Source organism: Anser brachyrhynchus, assembly GCF_964034855.1.
Source record: "Anser brachyrhynchus genome assembly, chromosome: 2".
In the NCBI taxonomy this organism is placed as follows: Eukaryota; Metazoa; Chordata; class Aves; order Anseriformes; family Anatidae; genus Anser; species Anser brachyrhynchus.
Genome location: NC_137695.1, coordinates 126,484,655 through 126,506,696, shown reverse-complemented (window position 1 = coordinate 126,506,696; position 22,042 = coordinate 126,484,655). Strand labels below are relative to the sequence as shown.

The 22,042-nt window shown below is 43.3% G+C and overlaps 1 long non-coding RNA gene across 28 annotated transcripts in view; it reads left to right on the top strand.

Annotated features, from left to right (window-relative positions):
• The window catches only part of LOC308190337, a 55,991-nt gene that overhangs the window by 19,135 nt on the left and 14,814 nt on the right, over window positions 1-22,042 (top strand). For 18 of the 28 annotated variants that reach the window (XR_013947091.1, XR_013947092.1, XR_013947093.1 and 15 more), the window contains 4 exons: window positions 10,005-12,544; window positions 13,959-14,112; window positions 17,728-17,871; window positions 18,679-20,273. This is a non-coding gene — a long non-coding RNA (uncharacterized lncRNA). Of the gene's footprint in view, window positions 1-10,004; window positions 12,545-13,958; window positions 14,113-17,727; window positions 17,872-18,678; window positions 20,274-22,042 lie in introns of those variants that run through there. The other 10 variants (XR_013947107.1, XR_013947111.1, XR_013947084.1 and 7 more) reach the window with 7 other exon arrangements.

Genomic DNA, 22,042 nt, shown 5'->3' with positions numbered 1-22,042 from the left:
ACCAGGGAATTTTGGTGTGCGGTAATCCTTGCACGGGGTAGTGCTTGGAGTACACCAGGGAAATTTGGTGTGCGGTAAGCCTTGCACGGGGTAGTGCTTGGCAGTACACCAGGGAAATTTGGTGTGCGGTAATCCTTGCACGGGGTAGTGCTTGGAGTACACCAGGGAAATTTGGTGTGCGGTAATCCTTGCACGGGGTAGTGCTTGGAGTACACCAGGGAAATTTGGTGTGCGGTAAGCCTTGCACGGGGTAGTGCTTGGCAGTACACCAGGGAATTTTGGTGTGCGGTAATCCTTGCACGGGGTAGTGCTTGGAGTACACCAGGGAAATTTGGTGTGCGGTAAGCCTTGCACGGGGTAGTGCTTGGCAGTACACCAGGGAAATTTGGTGTGCGGTAATCCTTGCACGGGGTAGTGCTTGGAGTACACCAGGGAAATTTGGTGTGCGGTAATCCTTGCACGGGGTAGTGCTTGGAGTACACCAGGGAAATTTGGTGTGCGGTAAGCCTTGCACGGGGTAGTGCTTGGCAGTACACCAGGGAATTTTGGTGTGCGGTAATCCTTGCACGGGGTAGTGCTCGGAGTACACCAGGGAAATTTGGTGTGCGGTAAGCCTTGCACGGGGTAGTGCTTGGCAGTACACCAGGGAAATTTGGTGTGCGGTAATCCTTGCACGGGGTAGTGCTCGGAGTACACCAGGGAAATTTGGTAACTTATAGGTGTGCGGTAGCCCTTGCACGGGGAAGTGCTTGGCAGTACACCCCCATTTTCCAGGATAGGAAAAATGGGAAATATGAGTTCCAAGGGACAGGGAGATATCCCCGGGGGAGTGCCTCCCGACTGTCCTTTAGGAAGGATGTTGAGAAATTGGAAGAATAACCCCAAAACTAAGGAAAAAGATAGGAAGAAAATGGTTAAATATTATGTATCAGTCTGGACGAAAGAACCAATTAAAGGAGCTGCAGTATTTTGGCCAAAATACGGGTCTGACAAAGATTGGGTATGTCAGGCCTTAAATTTTTATGTTAATAACAAATTTCCATTTTGAAGAAGAATCTGAGTATGCAGCTTGTTGGATACAAGGAATAAATTTGGTTTTGAGCAAAATCAGAATAAAGAGGGAAAGAAAAAGGAAGAGACAAGTGATAAATGGGACCTTCTGGATAACTTACCTCCTCCTTATAACCCCCAAGTTGCTGCAGCAGCAGCGGCTGCTGTAGCAGTTCCTCCAAAAGAAGAAACAGGAACTATAGATAACATTAGCTCTGGGAACAGGAGGTACCCCAAACTGGTAAAAGAATTAGAACAAGGTAGAAGAGGTACTGAAAATTTTGCCTTCCCTGATACTAACAGCACTAACACTAACTGTGTATCCTCTTAAGTGAACTTCCCCCCCTCCTTACCAGCAGAGAGGTTAGGAGTTTCCTAGGACCTAACTTATACTCTTGGGGAGGGGGAATTATGTATATAAATATGTTGTTTACAGGGAAAGAAATGGGAATGATCAGGAGGAGAGCTGCAATACAAAAATGGGAAAGAACTCATCCTCCAGGACCAGGGGTAATACCGGCAGGGCAGAAATAACCACTTGCCGATCCTGGCTGGAAGAATAATAGTGTGCAACACAGAAATCATATGAGAGACTTGGGGTCAGAATGAGAAAGTACTTCGGATGAATCCTGAGGACCCGGTATCCCAAGGGCTCTTGAAAGTTCATTTTGTGATTGAAGCCTGGCAAGATGCACGGAAAATGCTCCAGAAGGTGGGGGGGATGTAGTGAACAGTCACTGGGGGGCCCTCCTGTGGGAGGCCCTGAACGTGTGTGTCAAGAGGGGAGATGAGAAGGAAAAGCAGAGAGTGAAACTAATGGTATTGACAGTGTAGCAGGTAGTCAGGCAGAGGGTTGGAGAAAGAGGAAGAAAATCTTCAGGGGGAGTCAGGGCCAGGATGGAAAAGAGGGGAAGAGAGATGAAGGAATGGCAGGCAAGGAAAGCTACCCGTGTTGTGGCCTGAATCTTAGCAGGGACAGGCTTTGATGGGATGTTTTAAGTGTGGGCAGGCTGGCCACTTCAGGTAGGAATATCCGGAGTGGAAGAAGGAGGAGAGAAGGAAAATGGGATGAGGGAGAAAGGTATGGAATTAAGTTGGCTAATGACTGAGACTTTGGAGAAAGTACAGGCTGGAGAAAGATAGGAAGAAGTGTTAAAAAGGGTTATTGAAGGTGTTAAAGGTGTGGTATGTAATGTTTGACAGAGCTGTTTTTTTGAATGAGTTGGGAAAGTTGAATGAGCAGGGAAAGAGGATGTAGGCATTATCTAAGTAACAGTCTAGAAGTTTTGGTATATTTGCTGTGGTGTTTGGTCAGTTTCCCAAGTATTGAGAAGGGGGGGGCGGGGGGGGGCAGCCTGCTCCACCAGGGGCCTCTCCACAGGCTGCAGGGGGCTTCGGCTCCGGCGCCTGGAGCGCCTCCACCCCCTCCGTCTGTGCTGACTTTGGTGTCTGCGGGGAGGTTTCTCACTCCTCGCTCTCCCAGCTGCTGTTGAGCAGCAGGTTTTTGTTTGTTTGTTTGTTTGTTTTCGTGGATGTGCTCTCACAGAGGCACGGACTGTGTTGCTCATGGCTTGGCTCTGGGCAGCAGTGGGCCCCTCTGGGGCCGGATGAAATTGTCCCTTATCTGCTACGGGGTGGTTTCTGGATTCTCCTCGTGGGGGCTGCCACTGCAGCCCCCTCCCGAACCTTGCCATCAAACACAATACACAGGGGCAGCTAGGTCATTACTGGCCTGTAAAGTATCAGGGATTAAATTAACTAATGAAACCCTAACAAGTGATGGGGGTAGAAGGGGCTGGGGTAACAGTGCCACCTTTGGGGGGTACCAAGCTGAGACTAGGGGATAAAATGATCTCTGGGCAATTATTGTATGTACCCAAGGCAGGGACTAACTTGTTGGGAAGGGATTTGATGATGAAATTGGGCATTCAAATAGTAAATTGTTAGACTGGAATAACAGTGGTATTAATGGAGTGCTCTCGGGCCCTGAGAGCAAAGATATATTCACCTCTGACTGGAAAGACTCTGAAGTGGGGGCGGAAGCAACAATACATATGGACAGTTTTACCTCAGGGGTTTACAGGGCCTCCGATTAATTTGGGCAAAGTTCTAGAACAGATTTTGGAGCAATTCCAACCTCCCAAGGAGGAATTTCTATTACAAAATGTGTATGATCGTTTATTGTCAGGACAGGAGAAAACAGTTGTGAAGGAAGCTACTAACAAGCTATTCAACTTTCTGGGAAAGCAGGGCTTGGGAGTATTGAAAAATAAATTACAATACGTAGAAAGAGAAGTCAGGTATTTAAGGCATCTAATGTCTGAGGGAAAACTGAGAATAAATCCAGAGAGGATTCAGGGAATTGTTGAAAACTAAGAAAGAACTAAAAAGTTTTTAAGAGAGATTTCTTTAAGGAATCAGGAGCCACGAAGCCTGAGGGAAAATGGATACTCCCTGATGGGAGAGAAATGCTGAATAAAGCACCAATGAGGCAAATATGATGTTTTACATCAAGAGAGTCATTGGGAGATGCAAGCAATGTGTGATGTTGTGCTAAGAAAGTATGTCTGTGTAGGAATATACACTTTAGTGAAGCAAATATGCAGAGGATGTACCATATGTCAAAAGGCAAATAAAAAGGTCATTTGTAACTAACCTAGAGGGGGACGGGAGCCAGGGATTCGACCTTTACAAAGTATACAGGTAGACTTTACTGAGTTACATAAAGGAGGGAGATTTAAGTACTTGTTTGTCCTAATTGACCACGTGACTGGATGGGTGTAAGCTTTCCCCTCAGTATCTGCCACTGCAAACATGGTGGCTAAGGTATCACCAGAGCAAATAGTCCCTAGATATGGGATAGCTGAAAACATTGATTCAGATCAAGGAAATAATTTCACTTCACAAGTACTGCAAGGGTTAATGCAGGCCTTAGAGATTGAGTGGGCTTTTCACACCCCCTGGCACCCCTCCTCTTCTGGGAAGGTAAAGCGAATGAACCAGACATTAAAGAAGCAATTATCTAAATTAGTGTTAGAAACCCAACTTCCTTGGGTAAAATGCTTACCTTTAGCACTCCTACAGGTTCAAACAGCACCAAGAAATGATATAGGAATTTCACCGTATGAGATGCTGTTCGGATTACCCTATCTGGGCAGAAGGGATGAGATACCACAATTCGAAACAAGATAGTTTTCTTAAGAACTGTATTCTGGGGTTGTCCTCTTCTTTGTCATTTCTCAGGACCCGTGGGAAATTGGGTCCTGATTCAGACCTGGAAAGGATCAACTCCGGCCCGAATGGGAAGGACACTTCCAAGTACTACTAACCACTGAAACAGCCATAGGAACTGCGGAAAAAGGTTGGACTCACTATACTCGAGTGAAGGCATCCATCGGCCCTAGTACCTGGGAAGCTGTTCCTTCAGAAGACTTGTTGGAAGCTGAAATCGAAGAGAAAAATCTCATAGTGGACTCTGAGCGGGATAAGAGCTTGCAATTGTAAACTAACCTTTTATTTTCACAGGTAACTAATGAGTGTGACTTGTGATTGAGAGAAAGGACTGGCCTATAGTGAATTGAAGTGCTCCCAAGGGGGGTTTGTTATGGTAGTAGTGTATATCTTATTCTTTGTATTGATAATTATTTGGAAACCTAAGGTTTAAAAATAATGACAGGGAAAAATCAATTATTAATTTTGTTTTTAGTGATTGTAGGCCTCAGAGAAAGCCTTGGTCAATTGGCAACTTGGAAAAGGCATGACCAGATAATAGTAAGACGGGATACCCCATAAAAATATGGGTGAATGTGACAGAGGGTTATGTACCACAATCTGTCATGTTTGATGCTTGTGAGGTGTTAGCTTGTGGAGATTTAAATGCCCAACGACAATTGAGCAGAGGGAACAAATAACTGGTAGAGACCCAACAGCCAGATTGAGAATAGCCGTATGGAAACGATCCTCTATTTCCATCAGAGAAAGGGAGAAACTCAAGGAGAAAACAGGAGAGAAAACAGGAGGCCCTCTTTGAAATACGGCAGTTCAAACATTTGAGATTGAAACAGGGTATGGGGATGTGAATGCCTGGATAGAATGGGTCAAATATACTGTCCAGAGTCTCAACCATAGCAATTGCTATGCTTGTGCCTCGGGATGACCGATTGCCCAGATAGTGCCCTGCCCATTGGGGTGGACCGAGGATTCCCAGGGAATGCGATGTATGATTGCATTGTACCAAGAAAAGACTGCCTGGGGAAATGAGGCCTGTAAGTCTCTCTCTTTGCTATTCCCTTCCTTACACGATAGCAATATCAGGGCTCCCCCTGTATTCTCCACAGCTATAGGTAACCATACAGCTTGCCTCTCACGGCAGGGTGTGAGTGCTACCCAGCATCTGGGAGAATTTGCCTTGTGCACGAGGACCTTGAATGCTACCGAGGACTTGATGGGAAGCTATTCAAGACTTGAGATCCCCAGGGCAGATCTCTGGTGGTACTGTGGAGGGAAGATCTTACGGTCCATCCTGCCATCTAACTGGGGAGGCACTTGTGCACTTGTTCAATTAGCTATACCCTTCACCCTGGCATTTGAAAGAGAAACATCACAAATACCCAGAAGAAGTAAAAGAAGCTTAGGAGTATCATTTGATGATAGAGCGTACATAGATTCTATTGGGGTGCCTAGAGGAGTTCCTGGTGTAAAGCCAGGAATCAAATTGCTACAGGGTTTGAGTCACTGTTCTGGTGGGTAACAATTAATAAAAATGTGGATTGGATTAATTATATCTATTATAATCAGCAGAGATTCATAAACTATACAAGAGATGCGATAAGAGGAATCGCTGAACAACTAGATGCCACCAGCAAAATGGCTTGGGAAAACAGAATAGCATTAGATATGATTCTTGCGGAGAAAGGAGGTGTGTGCGTGATGCTGGGCAACCGTTGTTGTACTTTTATCCCTAACAATACTGCCCCGGATGGCACAGTAACTAGAGCATTGCAAGGGCTTACCACCCTTGCCAATGAATTGGCAGAAAACTCAGGAGCAGACACTTCCATCACAGGATGGTTGGAATCTTGGTTTGGTAAATGGAAAGGGATGGTAGTGTCCATATTTACATCCTTGATTGTAGTTGCAGGAGTTTTGACAGCCATTGGTTGTCGCATTATCCCCTGTGTAAGGGGACTTGTCCAGCGGTTTACTGAAACTGCACTTTTGAAACAAATGACCATGGATCCACCACCCTACTCAGATAAGATGATGATATTAGAGGAAATGGAAAGCAAAGAACGTGAAGAAGAGGAAGACATCTACCAAATTACATCTTAGAGAAAAATTTTGCAAAAATCAACAAATTATAAAAAGAGAAAAGGGGGGAATTGTGGGAATAGAAATGTTGTTTTTGCAGTGTTACATTGTATAGAAGGAAGGAATGTGGTATTGAGATATGCATACAGTGATAAGAAAGCTCAGCAGGTGACCTCCTAAAATGCAGACAACCAGACTCCTTAGAGCAATCAGGTGAAAATCACTATGTTAAGTCAAGCCAGATAAGGGGAGAAAACATTACCATCTCAAAAACAGGCCAGAAACTGAAGGCCAGGCATTGTCTGTGAAGCATCAGATAGATTGTGAACCTGGATTACCCACTCCAGTGGGGAAACAGGGGAGGGTCCTGTCATCAAAAAGTATATAAACTGTGTTTTTGGAACTAGTAGGTGCGCTCTCCTGCTTGTGGGGCGCCCGCCATTGCAATCGCGAATAAATTACTACTTCACTGAGATCCTCGCCTGAGCCTAAGTTATTGGCTACGGAGTGTTTCTCACAGCACTTTGTACTGTGATAACTTTATTACTTATATATGTGAAGTCTTTCTTATGTACTGCCCGCTGGATGTTTAGATGTTCAGGGAATCCTTAGAATGACAATTGCATCATGTGATAGATTAAAAAAGCCAATTTTCTCATAACAATGAGTAATATGTGAGTAGAGGTTTATGGTCTTTTCTTTGTAAATTGAAACAATGTCTAATTCTAGAAATTAAGTACAGTTACTTGCTATTTGTGAAGACAACATAGTCTTTTAAAACACATCTCAAAGATTTCACTACTTTAAATTATACAATGGACTACAACTTGCTGTACTCTTAGGCAGTCTTTGTTGAATGAGGAAGTTTTAAAGTACCTGTCAACTCTCAGTTACAGGTACTCATGTATGAATGATCAACTCCTTTCCTCACTCTCTAGTGTAACCTCATTAAAAAATATCCTCCACACAAATAACTACTGAAAAATTAAGAAGTTAAAGACCCACAGCAAATGACACCAAATCAAGTGCAGAGGTTGCCCACAGAAGTAATACCGTGGAACATAAATAGTCTCTTTGACTTTAGAAAGGCTGATTATTAGCTAAAGGTCTAATGCTAGTCCTGCAGTCTACCCTTCTTTTTGAACTCCTATGCCTATTTTTTCCTGCTGTTTTCCAAAAAGCCAATAAATCTTATAGACTCCAAGGGCAAACAACCACTTAGTCAAACGTGGATTTTATCCATCCATATCTGTCTGAAAAGGGTGTGTGCAGCTCAGCACATTTCCAAGATCCTACAGGATGGAGCATCAATTTGCAAGGGCAGAACACCAAGGAGTGTACATGTTCCCTTTTCCCTGGCACGGGGTACAACTTGGCCAAGTAGTCTCAATATAGATTAGATTGAGTGGTTTGACCATCCAGTACTTAGGATACCACCAATGATTATAAGAAGTTTGACTTTTATCTGTTTGACTTGTTATGACCCTATGTAACATAAGGCTATAAGGCTGTTTGTACAACCACACTGCTAATGGCAGTGGTTCCTTAAACAGGTCTTTCATCTGAAGGATTAACAAAGTCCTTTGGCAGAGATTAAACCGGTTTACAAAACTAATTTTGAGTTGATGTGTGTGATACTTAAATGTATTTTCTTTAAAAACACATATTTTTCTTACCTTACACATGAAAACTTTCTGCAAGTTTAATGTGAAATAGTGGGTAGGCCCTTTTTGGTTTTTATTCAGTTTAATTGAAAACAGTAGTTTTTTCCTCCCTTGCCTTTCTATGATTTTCAACATGGTATTAGAGGCCATGACATTTTAACCAAAAACATATTTTATTTCTTAAATTTCATCTGAAAACTCACAGTTATTAAGAACAATGAATACCAAGGGGTGGCTCACTTGTTGGGTGTTAAAGCTCAGTAAAAATAAATAGATAAATAAATAGAATCAGCCTTCTGGCTGAAAATACATGAATGTTCATGTTGTAGTCATGCTGAAAATGCTAAATGACCCTTCAGTCTTTGCTGCGAAACACTATCTATTCAATTAATGGGCCATAAAATGATTTAGATAAAAGACAAGCCTGAAATGTCTGTAGAAATCCAAGAGAGGAAAGCTAATACCACCTAATTTCTCAAACTTCAAGGATATAAAAGGTTTAGGAAATGTAAAACATCACTTGCACAGGATTCTGCATAACACTTTAGGAAACCAGAAACTACAAACTGAAAGGGAAGGAGAAGTACAATGTCCTATATGCGGTAAAACACATTAATGCATGAACACGTGCGCTGTCATTTTCCAGCAGCACTACATTTAATACACTTTTCAGCTAGGATGACTGAAGAACAAAAAGGTCAAGTGATCTGACCGCAGATGTTGGTCAATGGCTTTGTGCGATTGGAATTATCACTTTCCTGGCTCCCACAAACCACTATACCAGGATCTCTCATAAAAGCATCTTTTTCTTTTTTTTTTTTTTCAATCTGTGAAATGACTTATGAGATGTCGTGCTTATTACGTCATGATAAAACTGTAATTTGTATCTTTATTCATATATATGTAGAAAAAGAAAAAAAAGAAAAAGCAAGGAATTGGTTTTCAGTGATTTAGGCAGTTTTGAAGATTCCATCCTACAGCTGCTAAAGTTGCAATATTATCCCAGTATTGCAGCAAACTAGTTGAGCCTTAATAACTTTTTTTTCTTGCACAAGTATTTTTGTCCTGAACGGTCTTATAGTATAGTAGTCCTTCTATTATCAATAAGCCGATTTGCTTTCAGTTATGCACCTGTATGGAGATTTTGACTATAGCTTTCCTGTACCAGGTGCAAAGAAACTGACATTTAATCTTTACTAGGTCCCTCAAGTGGATGCTGCACAGTCTTAAAGAGTGGGTAGTTACGATGTACAGCAGAGGGAGTCATAGTAACTCCCCATTGCCAAACATTTAATGGCAATAAGCTACTGCCAACGCCCTACGGGTTTTATGATGTTTACCTTGGCTGACTCAAAATCATAGAATCATTTGAGGAAAACTAATGATATCCCAGTTCTAATTGTACAGATAGGAAAATGTAGATGCTTCCAACCAGAAAAATAACAATTAGCAGTGGTAAGAAGCCATTTGTACTGCACCTAAAAATATGATCCTTGACTATCACAGCCCTGAAAATAGCGTCCCACTGAGTCGCACATAATTGTGTCAATATCTCACTATAAATATAGAGGCATAAAACAGTCTCAAAATAGTTGTAAAGATGGTGGAGTTTGGGTAAACTTAAATTCTGTCATGATTGCAGTAAATTTAATAGGGGTTTATTGCATTAGGAGATAAAACCCAGTGAAGTAGATTTCCCTGCCTGCTGGGGAAGTGCAGTAGTACCTCTGCTTGGTCAGAAGCTGCCTTTCCTTCTGAGGGAGCAAGGGCTGGGGACTTTCCCCTCTATTCACACAACAGTTCATGTGCAAACTGCAGCAATGTAAAATCTCTGAGGCCTTTTCCTCTCTCAGATGCAGGTACAATTGAACAAGTTCAGAAGTCACTAGGAGAAGTGAAAGGACTGACAGGTAGACAGGTATTATTATGGACAGATTACTGTCTCTGCTTAGTGATTACATATTTTTTTCTTGCCAACAGACTGAAACTTTTTATATGACTCTGTAAGAGCATGGATCCAGGACACCACATCTCTTGGTACATGGGAAATATTGAAAGGTGTGTAGGCTGTTGTGGGCTGGTCTACCAGAACGACTGGCCTTCAATAGCTATCACCAGTGCATGAAGCTGCTGTGGTGATGACGGCAGGATCATTTCCAGGAGATATCTCTTCTCAGGCGGTCTACTCCAAATGTGTTGTCAGGAGAAGGCTGTCAAGTTACTACTGAAAGCTTAAAGGCATTCCTATGAGAACTGGAGGGACAAGGGGACAAATGATGATGGTACGTCCTTTCTTTGATGGCAGTTTAAATTCTGTAGCATTATTCCATGGCAAGTGCTATGGCCGAGGAAATGTTTACTGGCACTAATGCTCTCTTAAGTTCTGATGAGCAGCCTTATTGCTTGTGCTGTTGCCATGTGGGAGCTCATGGCTCAGCAGGGCTGGACCTATTCAGACCCTGTATGTTTGTTGAGGTGCTGTAGCAGCCAGTGACACGCTAGGCAGTTCTCCTATGTGTAAACCTAGTGGTCAGACTGATGGGATGCAGGTAAGTTCTTGGTTTTACAGTAGTTAAAAAAAACAAGGAGCTATTCACAAAAGCATCTAGGTCAAATTAAATATGTTTGTATTCAAGTCCTCCATCATTTTTAATTATTTGTCTTCACTCACTGTGCAGTTGTTGTATGCATTGTTCTGCAGAGGTGAATTTCTGTAGTGTGTCAGCTGATCCTTTTTTTCCCTTGCCTATATTAGCCAGCAGAGTTTTTGTGCTTGATTATTTAACATTTGCAAAACTCGTCTGAGCTCTTTGAAGCACAAAAACTGCCATTTACTTCAAGCCATGGCTGCTATTGTCTACAGCGTTTCTGAAGTGTATGCTACTTGTTTTTTTACTATTCAGGACAACTGAAGATCATATGAAAGTTTATTTAGAAGAAGCTAGCCACGGTGTTTTGCTTATAATTAGTCAGCAAGCAACATTTCTGCAGGAAATGTCAAATTGTGCAAGATTTGACTTTTTGATATGAAAAAAAAATTAGACTGAAACCAGCAGATTGTTTGGAGTATGCTGTTTGTCTGCACTGCGCTGCTATGATCTTCTTGATAAGTATTATCTGGGTGAATGTTTGATGGAAACTGGCACAGTCTGCCAAGAAACTTACCCCGGATTTGGCAGAAGTTTCTGAACATGAGCACATTTGTGCTTCCAAAGAAACAGTTGGGTGCAGGGTGTCTATGCCCGTCCATGCCACTGGGCTGTGTTTCTGACCCCCTAGTCCCACTCCCCTTGGATCTCATCTTACCAGAAAAGCACTGAGAATAGAAATTACTTTACAGTGCAAAGGGTGGCACCTCTAGAAGCGTACCCACAGTGTGCATTAGATTGTAAGACCAGTAGGACACACTGGCTGGAGCAGAAGGATAGAAAGACCAGCAGGCAGAAAGCAGAGATGTGGAAGATGCAAGGAATGCTGTGCTGCCTGCATGTACATGGCTACCAGATCTCTCACACACAGGTTTGCAATGCCCGAGCAGCTGTATGAGAGCTGAAATCTACATAGACAGCTCTTTTACCTTCTCCGAACTTTTAAAAAACTGAAGTAATTTTCTTGTTCCTGCCTTTCTTCAAGTGTATTTGCACATATACTTTAAATTAACCCTTGCTCTCTGAGGATAAATAACTTGACTTTAGACCTTCAGGTGGAGGCTTCAGTCTGGAGGCTGAGGGATCTAGTCTTGATGGGATCTGCGCTCTAAAGGGCATGCTTGTAAGCTAAGCAGTAAAATTCAAAATACCTATAAGAGTGGAAGCATCATGTTATATTGGTATAAACCGTCAATTTCTTTCCTTTATTTCACAACATGAATTTCTGTTATTAGCATGACCTTTCTGTCTTTTAGGTGACGTAATATTGCCCTCTCCTGGTCAAATATGGAAATTACCTTTTTTTGTTGAGTCTAGAGCGCAGTCAACTCTTGTTCTTGTGAGCCAATGGGATAGCAACTGCAAAACACAAGTCAAATGAACTTGGCATAATATGCAGCTGTGCTGACTGCAGAGTGCGGGAAGCACCAGCCTCACCTCTGTACCCGTACATCTCAGCACTGCAGGGATGCACCAGTGCAGGTCACCGCACCTTGGTGTGGCTGAAAGTATCGAGCACTGGTGCCTCTTCAGTCCAGGAACAGCTTATTCTCAGCCTCATAAATCCAGGACCTACATAACAAACAATGGACTGCACAGGATTTTTGCTGTGTATAAACTGTATTGGGTTTGCATGGCAAGGTTTTGATAGCAGGGGGACTATAGGGGTGGCCTCTGAGCAGAACCCAGCAGCTGCCCCATGTCAGATCAGAGCCAGCTCCAGCCGGCTCCAAAAGGGACCTGCTGCCGGCCAGCGCTGAGCCAGGCAGTGAGGCTGCTTGGGCCTCGGGGAAAGCAGACTGAAGGAAGAAAAATAACTGTTGTGCAACAGCAGCTGGGAGAGGGGTAAGAACCAGCCTTGCAGCCCCCCAGGTGAGTGCAGCAGGAGGGCAGGAGGTGCTCCAGGCAGGCAGCAGCAGTTCCCCTGCGGCCTGTGGAGAGGCCCCTGGTGGAGCAGGCTGTCCCCCTGCAGCCCACGGGTCCCACACGGAGCAGATCTCCACGCTGCAGCCCGTGGAGGAGCCCCCGGTGGAGCAGGTGGATGTGGCCTGGAGGAGGCTGCGGCCCATGGAGAGCCCCCGCAGGAGCAGGCCCCGGGCCGGAGCTGCAGCCCGTGGAGAGGAGCCCACGCAGGAGCAGGGGTCTGGGGGGAGCTGCCGCCCGTGGGGGACCCGTGCTGGAGCAGTTTGCTCCTGGGGGATGGACCCCGTGGTACGGAGCCGTGTGGGAGCAGTTCTTGAGGAGCTGCTGCCTGTGGGCAGCCCCCGCAGGCTCAGTTCGGGCAGGACGGCATCCCGTGGGAGGGACCCCACGGGGAGCAGGGGCAGAGAGGGACCGTGAAGGAGCGGCGGAGACGAAGCGTCAGGGACTGACCGCAGCCCCCATTCCCTGCTACCCTGCACCACTTGGGGGGAGGAGGTGGAAGAGGGTGGATGAGGGGAAGGTGTTTTTAGTTTGCTTTTAGTTTCTCACTGCTCTAGTCTGCTAGCGATAGGCAATAAATTAAATTAATCTCCCTATGCTGAGTCTGTTTTGTCGGTGACAATAATTGTTAAGCGATCTCCCTGTCCTTATCTCAACCCTTGAGCCCTTTTCATTGTATTTACTCCCCCTTCCCCTTTGAGGAGGGGGAGTGAGAGAGCAGTTGTGGTGGATTTTGACTGCCCAGCTGAGTAAAACCACCTCATAAACTCAAGCACATACTGCAAATATTGATGAATTAATGTTGCTAGTCCCAAGTTCTGCAAAGTCTAACTTAAGCTCCCAAAAATCAGAAGAATGACAGTTATAAACTGTATTTTTTTTTAATTCCCGTCTTCTGCTTTCTAAGTGAGTTTTCTGAGGTACACTTCTATATATATAAAAAAAAAATCCCTACAATTTTCATGGGAAAAGATCTTGTACTTAAGAAGATAAAAGGTCAGAATGATTGGTTTGAAGAGATGAGTCACGGTAAAGAAAATCAGATCCTGAGATCTGTATTAAAACTGAAAAAAAAAATGGCAGCATCATCTGCATTAGTAAAAACAAAACAGAAAAAAAAAAACGATGCTATTCATTTACACCTGAGGTCAGTTTGTCCCTGGTCATTGCCTTCTTTGTCCTTTAGCACTGTTTTTTAAAGTTTGTAGGAAAATATTCTATGTAAAGCAATGGTCATTGCATATTTTTGAACGTGCCAGCCTGGTTGAATGAATTTCTGGTTTGTGTCTTACTTTTGTAGTATATAGCATTATTTAAATATTTGGTAATGATAATTTTAAAAAGGCATTTTTTATCATTGAAGAAGCAGAGAAAAGCTTGGAAACAACGCAGGTGTAATGGAGATGGTTGCTTTTGACTGGAGTTATTCTGCAAGTAGCTGAAGAAGGAAGTCCTCTCCTAGCAAGGGACACTAGGTTTTCTTCCTCTATTGGAGCTGGCCAGCCAATACTACCAAGGTATGTCCGGGAGACACCGAGGCTTCTGCCTTTCAGAGAGTTTGTGCCCTGTTGTCACCAAGACTTTTCACAAGCTCCTTGCCTGGGGAGATGGAGCGGCTGAGACTTTCACCACCCAGCCTGCAGGTCCTGCACAAATGACTTAAGACTTTGTGTCTTAAAAACTCATGGCTGTTAAAAGTCTTCTAGCTAGCAGAGCTCCTCTGGTCCTGGCTTACAGAAAGGCCTTCTTGCATTGTTCATCCTGGTTTTAGCTCCTGAGGAGCTGAGCTGTTGTTTCTTTTTAAGCAACCTTCTAGACGAAAATATGTGCAACGAATCATGTTTTGCAGTGCTCAGAGCTCTGAGGGAGCTCAACATGTACAGACATGTGCGATGAAGCCAGTGCTTTAGTGATTTACCTGCCCTTGTACCACTGCTGTGTTAACCAAACGTCATATGCTTTTGTTTTCTGCTTATATCCTTCAACACTTAGAAAGTCATTTTTCCTGGAACTGCTGGGATGAGTGTTCAGGCAAATAATATTGCTGCATACACACAGGTTTCTTGACCTGTGGCTGTTCTGTGCTACTGAGTAGTACTGGCTTGTTTTACCCATTCGCGAAAATCCTTGGGTGAAGTCAAAAATCTCATATACTTCTCTGGAAAGAAAAAAACCAAACAAACAAAAAAACAAACTCAGTTTTGGGAAAACACAGTAAGTTAGAGTAGTCTTATTAATGAATTTTGTTTGCCTGAAAGGGCTTTTTAACAGAAAATGAATATGAAACCATTTTTTGAAGCAGCCTGTTGACATTGCATATGATTTTTCAGAAGCAAAGTCAGCAGTCTAAATGCTGCTTAGAAAAGGATAAGAATGAAAAACATAGAGCTAGTAATAATTTCAAAAGAGAACATGTAGTTGACTCAAAAATAGGAGTCTTATACATAGAGATTTATACCCAGCCAGTGGAAGGAAGCCTCTGGGTCACTCCATGGTGCAGCAGCATGGACATTCTCCCCCTGGGTGCTGGCCACTGCTCCGCCGCACCTCTATGCAAACTCACCCAGAGGAAGGAGCCTGGCAGGCTGCCCAGAGGACAGAGCTGTGGGGCCTCCTGGGATGTATCCTGAAAAGAGCCTTATCATAGAATCACAGAATGGCTTGGGTTGGAAGGGACTTTAAAGATCATCTAGTCCCAAAGAGAGCTGCTGTGCACCAGGCATATGTAGGGTCTCCATGTCAGTATGGAAATAGATTGGGAGAGTTGTCTCTGGAGTCAGAAAAATAAGGGAGAAAAAGAAGAGATCTGGAGTTACTTTTTGTTGTTTTTTCATCCCTTGTAAATTTCCTCATCCTTTTTTTCTCCCAAACAGCTCCAGATTTTTGCAGCCTTTTAAATGCAGTCAGGATCTGGAGCCAAATAAATATTGCATTTGTTCAGGAGTTGGAGCCAAACATACATTGCATCTATTCAGGAGCTGGGCTCTGTCATGCAGGCAGGACATTCTTCCAAATGGCTTTCAAATCCTTTAGGACTCTGAACTACTTGTTCAAAGCCACTCAACTTGTTAAATATAGTTTGACCTTTATTTATGGCACTGGCAGAAAATGTAACGCTCTCATCATTAGAGTTGAGTATATCATTCAAATGCGAGATTGCGAAGTTATTTGGTGACTTAAATCATGGTGTTGGCATGGAAATCTCTACAGGTATTCAACTGTATGTAGGTCATTGGTTTTGCTTATATTTATTCATATGAATATTCATATATGACCTTCAAGCTGTCTGCATGCAGAATCCCCACTGGTGTTTGTAGGCTTTCTGGGCCAGTGAAGTCCTGCAGAACCACATCTCAAAGGCCTCTGCCTGGAAAGACCTTTGCACTGAGCCTGGCAGTAGCTAAGAGACTCAGTGTGAACACAGATGTCCCACCATGTTTGTGTGTACAGGTTAAAGAGATGTCTGCTAGTTGCAGTGACATGATGAGAAAGATGAAGTTTCTCCTCTTTACTATACACCTAGGGAGGAAAATCCCTGGGCACCAGCACATGCTGGGTGCCACCCAGCTGGAAAGCAGCTTTGCAGAAAAGGATCTGGCAGTCCTGAGAGACGCCAAGTTGAACAAGAGCCAACAGTGTCCTTGCTGCAAAGAAAGCTAATGGTATCCTGGGCTGCACTATACAAAGTGTTAGCTCAAGGGAGGTGATCTTTCCCCTCTACTCAGCAGTGGTGAGGCCGCACCTGGAGTGCTGGGACCAGTTCTAGGCTTCCAGCATGAGAGAAACATGGAGAGAGTCCAACAATGGACCATGATAATGAAGGGACCGGAGTACCTCTCCTATGAGGAAAGGCTGATAAAAGTGGCACTGTTCAGCCTGGAGAAGAGGAAACTCAGGGGGATCTCATCAATGTCTATAAATACCTGAAGGGAAGGTGCAAATAGGACAGGACAAGTGGCAATTGGCACAAGCTGGAACACAAGAGGTACCCCCAGAACATCAGGAAGCGCTTCTTTACTGTGTGGGTGACTCAGCACTGGAATAGGTTGCCCAAAAAATGTTTTATTTGCAGGACCTGTTCCACTAAACTCTCAAAAATTGAAAGTTTCAGAGTAACTATTGCTGACTGAAGCATTCATTAATCACAGATAGTGTACTTTTCACACAGGTGAAATGGGGTCACTGCACATTTATATAAATTATTATTATTATTATTTTTTCCCTGAAGATTAAGAGTCTAATTCTCTCTCTCCCCAGAACTAGTTAGATTTTTTTGTACTTCCAGCTGATCAGTGTGGTGTGGCTCCAGAGACAAGTTTGATATATGCCTTAAACAGAAACCTAGGCTAACTCGCTAGAATGGATAGCAGATCTAGGTAAGACAGCAGATCTACAGGAAAATGTTCATATTCTTCAAACACCAGATCAACTTGTAGCTATTGCAGTTTTAATTAACTACTCCAAAATCTTCCTTGGTGAAATATATCCAGCATGTCTTCAGACCAAAAAAAAAAAGTTTTCTTCTTTATTTATTTAATTTTAAATTAGGTGTATAAACTTCTAAGCATTTTCTCCAGTAATAGTTTTTATTTGATATTGCTGCTTTTATGACATCCTCCCTGTAAATTCAGTCTTCTGAGATCATGAGTTGTACATGGCAAACATGTCTATTCCAGGTAACATAGAGGCAATATGCTATCCAAATGTGTTGCTGAGAGCGCTGTTACCACTGTGTCATTAGGCTTTTTAGCAGCTCTCACCCACATATTTCAGAACAGCAAAGACTTCTGGACCGGATGCCCAACATTCTAGATCTAATAAATGGCAAAATATAGTAACAGATAGAAACGAGTCTGGTATTCATTCTTGAATGGTGTTTGTATTAGTGAAAATGCCAGGGTTTGTACATCTTTCAAGAACAGCCAAGGGACTGCGAACAACTGCCCCACTAAGAGCAGCTGCTGATTTTGTCAACATGTCTTTTCATGTCTTTATTTTCTTAGTCAGTGTAGTACAGATGGTTCAGGTATTTAGCTGCAGGTATGGCTGCAGCTGGAGTAGGAAGGGTATATTTAATGCAATGCAATCACTTTCCAATCTATTTAAAGAGGATTATCATTGTTTCTTATCAGTCAGCAGGAAGAGGGGAAGAAAGGACACCAGCACTTTCTGAAATAGAGCAGAAAATTGGGGTCGTTCTCTTCTTACTGTCCTGTCCTGCTCAACAGTTCACACTCAAACAAGCAGAAGTGTTCATATTTCTGGAACCTACTCAGGTAAGAGTTAGGGAAAATGAAATAATAGCACAGTAGTGTAATATGTTGATAGGAAAGAGCTGTCAAAGTAATTAAGATTGGGTTGTAGACCACGATAATGAAAGTCACCTGCAGCCTAAGCACAGAAAGGGGAAAGTTTTATAAGGACAAAAATATTTTTCCAATCATGCTATAAACTTTAGTTCTAAACAACAACAATTTGCCCATTCATATGTACTGTAGGTATAATGAAAACATTGACGTGGGTGCTGGACATATGTATGAGCAGGCAGCGGATGACAATTGTGTATTGTGTATAGGTGTATACTTTTAGTATGGAGATCACATAAAGTATATATGCAGCCAGTACACTAAAGAGAGAGTCTTCTTGGGGCGTGTTCAGGATCTTTTTTTCTGACTTGCTGTCTTTGCTCCTGAATGCAATTCTCTGCTGTAAACCTGGACATCAGGTCCTAGGTGAAATGCATTTCTGTGTCCCTACTGTGTGTGGACATTTCACTGAGGTCAGCTGTAGAATAATTGCAGGGATGGGTCTATGGCACGTGGTCTTTTTTGTTTGGAGTGGATTTGATGACTTGTGCAGGAACACAGCATTTATTCCAAAAAAGAAGTTAAGATTAAAAACACAGGGTAGAAGCTATAACTGCAAAAAGGCATCTCAGATCTTTCCCTTTTCTTTCCTTCTGAAAAATATTTGAACTCAAAAAATTGTCAGATTATCTCCAATATAAACTATTATATATAAATATAAATAATGCATAATTATTTCCAAAATAAAAATCATTTGTTTCATTTGCATATTTACAGCATTTCAGATTTTTGGATGATGAAAGAGGAGAAAAAGCTTCAGTTGGCACTTACATTTTTGACATCGAAGCTACTCACATGTAAGATCCAAATTAAAAGAAAATCAGCTTGTTAAGAAAAATATATGGACATTTTTTTAACACTGAAACAATTGTTTAAATTTTGGCTTTGGCAAGGGAACCCGTAAAGCATCTGGCTGTTCAGTTTTCCTGCAATGCAGTATGTTTCTGTAAGGGACTCTCAGAACAAAAGGCCAGAGACAGCCAAGAAGAGAGAAACCACAGAAGAGAAAGCTCGGTAGGCATCATGGAACAGCACTGCTGGCAGCTCAGCTTTTGGTCTTACCCTGGGGCTGGCAGGAGTCACCAGAGCAAAACAGAAGGTACTGAAGTACAACTTGTCCAGCTGGGCACAACTGCTGTCAGTACGGGCCTGTGATCCCCTTAGTCTTGCAAGGTTATCAAGGGAAGGGTCTTGCCTCACCTATTTCTTCTCTTCCCTTAAAAGTCAGGTGGGGCATCTAGGTCCTACAATCAGAAGGAAGCATCTCCACAGGATGTATCATCCTATCTTAATTTGAGTGCCTATAGTAAGCCGAACTCCTTGCCCAAAGTGGAGGTCTTTCCACTGTCTGACAAAGAATTTCAAGCACACCAGCTCAGGCTGCATCCCTAACTTACAGATGGATTAAATTAGGTGAGTTAGGTCCTATCCAGGTTGTCCAACAAACCCAGGGTACCATGGTGGTGTGCAGAGCCATTTTACAGCAATTGCAAAGCCTGCGGAAGGTACAGGCAGAAGTTTGATTAATGTCTGTGCCAGGAGTACCAGGTCCCTGATTACAATCCAGCAGACAGCTAACTGCACTTTAAGTTCCTTCCTCATTAATATTTACAGAAGTAGGAAGTGTTGCTATAATGCTATTTTTTTAATGTTGATTTAAATGATTTATAGCATTTACTAAGACTCTGTTTTGTCATTGCAGTTATTGACCAGTGTTACGTCTGCTGCACTGCCAATGCCCTTTGACAGATCACAAAGGCTTTTATTTTTAATGAAAACAAGCTTTAAAAATATTATTGGAGAACATTTCATTTTCCTTAATGCAGTCAGCTGAAAATACCCAGACTCTCCAGATGCGCTCATTTCTGATTTCTCCCTTATCCCCTCCTCCCTTTGCTAGGTCAGGTTAAGGCTTCAGGCTAGTGCTTGTGCTGTGCGGGGTGGCCGGGGCTGTCAGCCCCGCTGTGTGACGTGACGAGAGGCCTCGCAGCGATGAGATGTCAAATGACAGTTGACAGAGAGACGTTTCACTCGAAACCCTTTCCAAGAGGCTTTCGTGCATCCAATACACAATGGAAAGCAGGCTACAGAGAGCGAAATGTACAGTGTCCCCATGTTCCTTAGTTTTTCCTTTTACTTGTTTTTTCTCTCCAGTCAGAATCACTGTAGGAAGGATTGGTGAATACATGTATATATGTTCCTGATCTCTGCTTCCCTGCCAATGATTCAGTCTGGAGGCTATAATTAAGAGCATGCACTACCTCCTTACCTCCTCAGAGACCATAAGAGAGGCTCATTATCACTTTTTCCATCTGACAGATGAACAAACTCGTTTTTACATGTCAGTCGTGAGGCAGACCAGGCCCTGCTTCACTCCAACCAGCCTGTGATCAGGCTGAGATGCACTTATTGAGCCACATCAAAAATACAGAGTTCCTTGAATCACTTCATACATGGGACGAGACCCCAGGTGCTCCAAGTCGGTGTATCTCCAAGGGTTGCAGCAGAGATTTAGGACATTTGATGTCCTTGCAGCAGACAGAGGGATTTTCTTTGCCTGTGCAGATTCTTCACATGGCAGCTTGGAGAGCATCTCTTCAGCCCTCACTGTCGTGACTTGGTACTCCTGCAAGGCAGATGGCTTCCAGATGGCTGAGGTATCTGTCTCATCATCCAGCCCGAGCAGCCAGGGAACTTATGTGAGGACAGCAACTGCTACCAAGGGAGGCCAGTAAAGGACTGCTTTCTGGAGGATGAGCTCTGGCATCCAGAACTTACTCACAGGAATTGTAGCGACTGACCTTGAAAATACAGTTTAAATGGACACAAGATGTATCTGTATCCACGGGTGTAGTTGCTGAGATGCAACATCACACAGTCAGGGGTGTTCCGCTTCTGACCCTGTGCTTCCCAGTATGAAACCTGTCCTCATGTCTCTGCACCGTTCCCATATCGTGAGCTGACAGGCTTCTGGCTTAGACTTGTCTGCTGAGGTGGGACAGGCCCTTTTGCTGGTGGGTGTTGGGTGGTGCAGGGAGGCTCTTGGCTCTCCCCTTCTCCTCAGTCCCCAGGGAAAGGCCAGGAGCCAGTCCCGGATGGTCCCCAGCCGTGCTGGTCAGGATGCACAGGGGTGCCTGTTGTCTGAAAAAGACGTGAAGTCTGGTGGCTAATGTGGCACCGCCTTGTTCAGGATATGTACAGGGAGCATGTTTCAGCCTACTTTCTACCTACACAATGGCTTACAGAGAGAGCTGACCAGGACTACCACTCTTTTTGTTCACGTAGTTTTTGCTTTATTACATGGGAGGTGGACACAGCATCCAGCTGAACTGGCACAGCAGGGCTTGTGTGAACACTTTCTTTTCTAGTTAAAAGCACTTAGTCCTCATAGGACTGGATGTTGGTATATGTAAAGAACCCAAACTAGTTCCGAGTAGGGCACTAGAGAGCAGAATCTGACCCCATTTGATTTCTCTGCCTTTTGCCTTTCAGTTACGTAGCACAATGCTGTTTCAAAGATGACTGCAATCACATGTTGTGATGATGCATTTGATTCAAATATAATACATTGCATTGCTACCATTTGATTTATAATAAAGAAGCTGTGGCAGATTCCTTTCTTTTACAGCATTACTTGAAGAAAACCGTATCTACCTCTCTTGGTATACTGCTGCTCAGTTTGATTCATTCCTTCCAGCCATAACTTCCGGAGCATCAGTGCTTGCTGTAACTGTCCCTGAGCAGAACAGGAAATCAAGACAGGCAAACTTTACCAAATAATGTCTTTTTAACACTGCCACTGTCACTCTTGATTTAGTGGACCATTGCAGACCATTGTATCACAGTCTAAATCACCTCCCCTGGAACATGGATTTTTCCTGCAGACCATCTCAAGGTGGAGTTTATAGTCATTCTTGTGATATTTATTCCAGAGATGTCTATTTTCACTGGGTCAGCTTTGGAAAGAAATCAGAGGGACTCTATTGTTCGTTGATAAGAACAAGTATTTGTTTACTTTTATTGCTTTTGTATAAATAATGTCTATGAGTACATCCATCTACATGTGAAATCTTTAATTGTC